This window comes from Cucurbita pepo, chromosome 3 (genome assembly GCF_057944985.1).
Source record: "Cucurbita pepo subsp. pepo isolate OVF chromosome 3, ASM5794498v1, whole genome shotgun sequence".
Taxonomy (NCBI): domain Eukaryota; kingdom Viridiplantae; phylum Streptophyta; class Magnoliopsida; order Cucurbitales; family Cucurbitaceae; genus Cucurbita; species Cucurbita pepo.
The window spans coordinates 6,744,418-6,750,637 of record NC_141800.1 but is presented as its reverse complement, the minus strand read 5'-3'; the positions used below and the strand labels follow the sequence as shown (position 1 = coordinate 6,750,637).

The 6,220-nt window shown below is 36.2% G+C and overlaps 1 pseudogene; it reads left to right on the top strand.

Moving 5' to 3' along the window:
- The first annotated feature begins 1,755 nt into the window (after positions 1-1,755).
- Positions 1,756-2,103, top strand: LOC147793125 (14 kDa proline-rich protein DC2.15 pseudogene; annotated as a pseudogene).
- The last annotated feature ends 4,117 nt before the right edge of the window (positions 2,104-6,220 follow it).

Below are 6,220 nucleotides of genomic sequence, written 5' to 3'. Positions count from 1 at the left end.
TCATTCGCCTCCTGAATTCTTGGTGAATTCCTATTGTTTTATACATGTGGCCATGCTCAAGTAATACTCTTCTCATAATGTCGTGTGATTACACCACCATTAGGACTGAGAAACACATTTGTGCATCATCCTAGAACATGAACGATGCACAAGATACTTTATGGTCATCTAAACTCTTCAATAGATGAAATATCATCTCCATTATGAATCTATTCCTCCTTTCACTGACGTCATTCTGTTCAGGAGTGTATAGTGCTGTCAATTGATGTTCAATTCCAGCCTCTTCACAAAACCTGTTAAAAGTTTCTGAAGTGTACTCCTTGCCATTATCTGATCTTATAGTCTGAATCAAGCATGCACTTTCATTCTCAACTCTGGCTTTGAATTTCAAAATACGCCCGCTACTTCTGGCTTTTGCTTGAGCAAGAAGATCCAACACATTCTCGTTGGATCATAAATAAAAACAATGTAATAAAGATTACCATTTAATGATGTTGTTCGTTGACGACCACGAAGATCAGTATGAACCAGCTGCAGTTTTTTCGAGGCTCTCCATGAATGTTTAGGAAAGGGTTGCCTATGTTGCTCCCCAAAATTACAAGCACGGCAAAGAGGAATGTAATCATTAATGTCAGCGAGTCTTTTTACCAGCTTCTTTGACTGCATCTAAAGCAAACCTCGATGATGAAAGTGCCCAAGTCTTTTGTGCCAAATCTCAGTGGCACTAGCTCTTGGTATAAAGGTCATCTGCTCTCTCTCCATCGGATTTAGAGCAAAGCTTTTTCCTTTCATTTTGACATTGAACAAGTCTTTGCCACTACATCTCTAATCAATCACTGCTTATTCGCAAACAACGGTCCAATTTATGTTTTAGAATTCATTTTTGGGATCCTAAAAAAATTCTTTTTTTTTTTTTTTTTTTTTTTGAGAGATCTTTTATCTTATAACCATTTTCATCTTAAGTAAACTTTAAAAGATTTTCAAAGCATGAATGTAATAACAATCTTAGTCTTGTCATGTTTTAGAAGTTGTACTGTTATGTCATACTAACATCAATATATATCAAAACTGAATGTTAATATATATTTATCCGCTTTGACTCATTATATATCGCCGCCAATTTTACAATTTACTATGGAGAGGTTTCCACACCCTTATAAAAAAAAAAATGTCTCGTTACTCCTTCAAAATGACGTGGAATCTCATAGTTATATTTAAAAAGAAACCATATTATATTTGTAAAAATTATTTGTGCTAAAAATAATCTCTAGATTATCATCTATTACCTACTTGTCTGGAAGGGTTCTATCAAATATTATTTTCCAACCATACAAACCACAATAATTTATATCAAATATTATTTTCCAACCATACAAACCACAATAATTTATTTTAAAAAGTATGTGATATCTTATTATCGAACATCACTATGTCTAGTTTGTAGGCCATTTGACATTTTTATAATACTTTAAAAAAAGACAAACTAATTAAAAACCCATCTCTCAAATCAATTCCTCAAAACTTAATAAAGTAACTGAAAGAGTTAAGTGTTTCATATCCAGCAATTTATAAGGAATTTTTGTTTTAAAATACAACAAATTCCCAAACCCCATTTATAAAAACCCTAACCCTTCTCATAATTCTTCACAAGCCATCCCACAAACCTACAAACCCTTCAATATCTCTCCATCAATGGCTTCCAAGCTCTCTTCACCCATTGCCCTCCTCCTCCTCCTCAACCTCCTCTTCTTCACTATGGTCAGCTCCACCTATGTCCCTTGCCCACCGCCGCCACCCAAGCCCCACAAGCCCACCCCGTCAAGGCAGCAACCATCACTCTCCAAGTGCCCCAGGGACACCCTCAAGCTTGGCATCTGCGCCGACTTGCTGGACGATCTAGTGCACTTAGTGATCGGCTCACCACCAAAATCCCCATGCTGCACCCTAATCCAAGGCCTTGTTGACCTGGAAGCTGCTGTGTACCTTTGCACTGCGGTGAAGGCCAGAGCCTTGGGTCTCAAGATTGACCTCTCAGTTTCCCTCAGCTTGCTTTTGAACTACTGTGGACAGAAGGTTCCGTCCGGCTTCCAATGCCCTGCTTGAAACCAAATCCTTTCATTTCCGTTTCTTGTTTCTTCTTCAATTTTCCATTTCAATGTCGTGTTTAAATAATCGGTTTGGTCGTACGTCGTGTTATGATGGGTTTGGAAATCTTCTTAGAATTCCACCATCTTTTTATAGTTTCTTTTACAATGCAATGTAACATAATGGTACGTAGTTCTTTTTTCAAATGAACAACGTTGTTCGTCTATTCTTGTGTCTTATTACAAATTCAACGATGCATATGTTTGAAACCTCAAATCTTGTTTCACCTGTGTCACTTGCATGAAATCATAATAAACCCTTTACTCCAAAATTTTCATGACGAAAAATTAAAGAGATGTAACGACTCGAAATTTTTTACTTAATTTAAGGTCGCTACTGTATACATACCATAAACATTGAATGCGGAAGACTTCATTTAAATTTCATAAAACATAACCTTTAACTTAAAAACACAGCCATGGACTTACGTGTTTCGAAAACATCTTTAAAACGACAAAACAAAAGACTCGAAATAAAATAAATAAGCGTTTAAGTTTAAAACATCCTATTCTATCCTAAGTCTAAGAAAATAAATACCACTATCATATGCATGTGCCATGATCTCGAGTTGCGATGCCGTCGTCAGCCGTACAGGAATGCCTTGCCTTAACCTGAAAAATGTAGTAGCACATGGCCTGAGTATTTAAAGAAATACTCAGTAAGTGACCCCACTATTGGGATTAGATGCAACAATCACATGCAATGAAATGATGGGACCTATCTTTCGTTTCGTTTCATTTCGTTTCGTTTCTTTTTCGTTTCGTTTCGTTTCATTTTCCCTACGGTGTAATCCTAACAGGTAATCGTGGACGTGTACCATATACTCTACACGCAGCCCATACGTGCGAGTATGAGCTCACCAGCTAGTTCGCACACCGCTGGGCCACTGTCCCTAGCCGGTGGGCATGCTCTGGGGGCCCACCGAGACCCGTTAAAACTAAAACCGTCACGGCAGCGCTATGCAGGGCATAACGATCGTTGTCCTGCCATTTGGATGTACGCGTCCGTACCCTCGTGATGGGATAGGGGTATCCCCCCAAATGCATGATCACACAATATGCATGAGGTCCCACTAGTCCTACAGTCATCATTTAATGAACATAACCCCGTGTCACGTTTTCATGCTTACATGTCATTCTCTTTCTCATTCTGTTACATATCATACATATTCCTAGCGAGGTTATGTATCATGCAATTTACTGTATTTCATGTCATATAATTCATTCAGTTACATTCCAATACTCATACAACAAGCCATAATCGTACAAGGGTCACACATCGTCACATGCATTCATATCACATCAACTAAGCAACATAAATAACATACATTCACGTTCACATGATTTCGTACTTAAGCACAATAATCTAGCATACAATGTATCACATCATAACCAAGTCATAACGTAAACACTTCATAGTCATATCGTTCTCTAACTTACCATAGCCTTAACGTTCCTATACCTATCACAGACATATCATTACGTGACGTACCTTGGTCATATCGTCACAAGAACGTACCCTAACGATATCGTTCTATCAATCTATCACAAACCTATCCCTTTCTACCCATAACCTGACCGTATTCTTTCATCAATCTCTCCTATCCATAGCACTCTGGTATGTAACCTCACTCTAACATTTCATGAACGTATCTTACTCCTATCGTTACATTTCGTTTTGTGCATCCTTCTTGTACCCTATCTCAAACATCTCCTAGAGCACATCGTACCATAATTATTATCATACAATCCACATATAATAACATAACATAACATAACATATAGGAAGCATATCGATCCTCAGACAACAAACACATATCAATATATATGACACGTGCAGAACCACAGGACACGTGTCAACATCAAATATAACCTTGCAGATAGTAAGGTCACTTACTGAGTATTTCTTTAAATACTCAGGCCATGTGCTACTACATTTTTCAGGTTAAGGCAAGGCATTCCTGTACGGCTGACGACGGCATCGCAACTCGAGATCATGGCACATGCATATGATAGTGGTATTTATTTTCTTAGACTTAGGATAGAATAGGATGTTTTAAACTTAAACGCTTATTTATTTTATTTCAGGTCTTTTGTTGTGTCGTTTTAAAGATGTTTTCGAAACACGTAAGTCCATGGCTGTGTTTTTAAGTTAAAGGTTATGTTTTATGGAATTTAAATGAAGTCTTCCGCATTCAATGTTTATGGTATGTATACAGTAGCGACCTTAAATTAAGTAGAAAATTTGGGGTCGTTACAGTTGGTATCAGAGCTCTAGGTTATAGATCTTGTAGACTAGCCTACGATGTAGGCTTGGCATGTTCCATGGTCCCACCGTCGGTGCCCCGTCTCCGTCAGGTATGTCTTGCGTAAGATAAGAAAATGAAATGTCGTTGATTGTGTATGTTGTTATTGTTTGGTCATTATAAAATATAACTCATAATTGGACTTTATTTTATTGATTGTAATATTATTTACTGCATTCATGTTAGCTCAATTCTATATTTATTATAATTTAGAATACGTTATGTTTTACCTTGCATGGAATGTGAATGTAAATTGTTGTATTGAAGATGTTTAGATTTACTGAGATTGTTGGTGTGAATTAGTAGCTATAGTTTTAGTAAGCTACTAAATGTTAGGGTTGCTATGAAAATGACTTTGCCAAGCAAGATCATATGTTTTAGTTAGACGTCTTGAATATAGATAAACTACACAGTCTTATGATCATAGAGATGGGGAGGACTATACCAATGTATACGGAACAGTAAGTAGTTTTAGATGAAATAAAATGACCTAAGAAGCTTGATATAGATGTCAATATCCTATAGCCTTTAATGGAAGCTGAGCTTTGGAAGTACTTTGGAAGTACTGAGATTAGAAAATTGTTGTCCTACCTTAATACAAGTTGAAAATTAAAATCATAATAATAATAATAATAATAATAATAATAATAATAATAATAATAATACAACCAATTATAAGGTGATTTAAAAGCATAGAGCCACAGTTTGGACGAGGCATTACGATTATGGTCAAAATTTTAGAGGTATACGGGGAGGGACTACGGTATGAGATTGTCAAGATACCTTAAATTTAAGAAACCATAATTTAAGATGAATTTGAGTGGGGGATACACGAGGATTAGGGTGGAACATTGTCTCTAAATCAACTAGAAGTTTTGTGGTAACCCTCCTTAGGGTACATGAATGCACTCCGGAAGCTCAACGTAAACAAATTGTAGTAGAAAATTATCGAACAATTTTTCCAGCAATGTCAATCTGGTTAAAAGGTATTACCATAGTTAAGGTATCAAGACTGTAATTTTATGTTGGATTTTTTTTTATGTATCCCAAGTTTATGGCATTTGAGGATATCCACCATGCTTATATAATACCAATTTTTAGAAGAGAATTTTGTTAAGCCCATTCTTGATATTACAAAGGCGTTGAAAGGGTTGTGTTGTCTTTCCGTTATGGTTATAGGAGCATTAGTTTTGGGCTGTACTAGATAAGGTATACCAAGAGAAAAGCCTATTTGACAATGTTTCCTATGAAAGTTACCAAATCCTCCAACTCTAGCTTGGCCACAAATCAAATACAGGAAGTCGTTCCTAGATCCATGTGATTTACTAGTGCATTCTATTTGCATTGGGATAGGGTGGAGTTCTTACCCAGGTTCATGTCATGATTTTGACTCCAAAAAATTTACTAGAATTGGGATAGGTAGCCAAAAGAGAAAAGTATTACAAATTTCTTGATTTTGTATGGGAAAATAGGCAAATTTGTATATGAAATTCATCTACAAAGATGAGACATTAATGATGAACCAAATCAAGTGAACACAAACAATAATGAGGAAAGGAAAGCAATTCTTTCTTCTTTTTAATTATTAAAAATATAGAGAACGAACAATTTTAATTGGAAACATTCCTCTAATGAATTCCTGGGGAACTCCTATAGTAAATGGACTATACAGAATTGTGATCAGTTAAATATTGCAAAGCCCGGTATCTATTACCGGTCAGTATTGGACTGTAACGAAATTTCGGTCTACCGGCACCATAATATTTGATT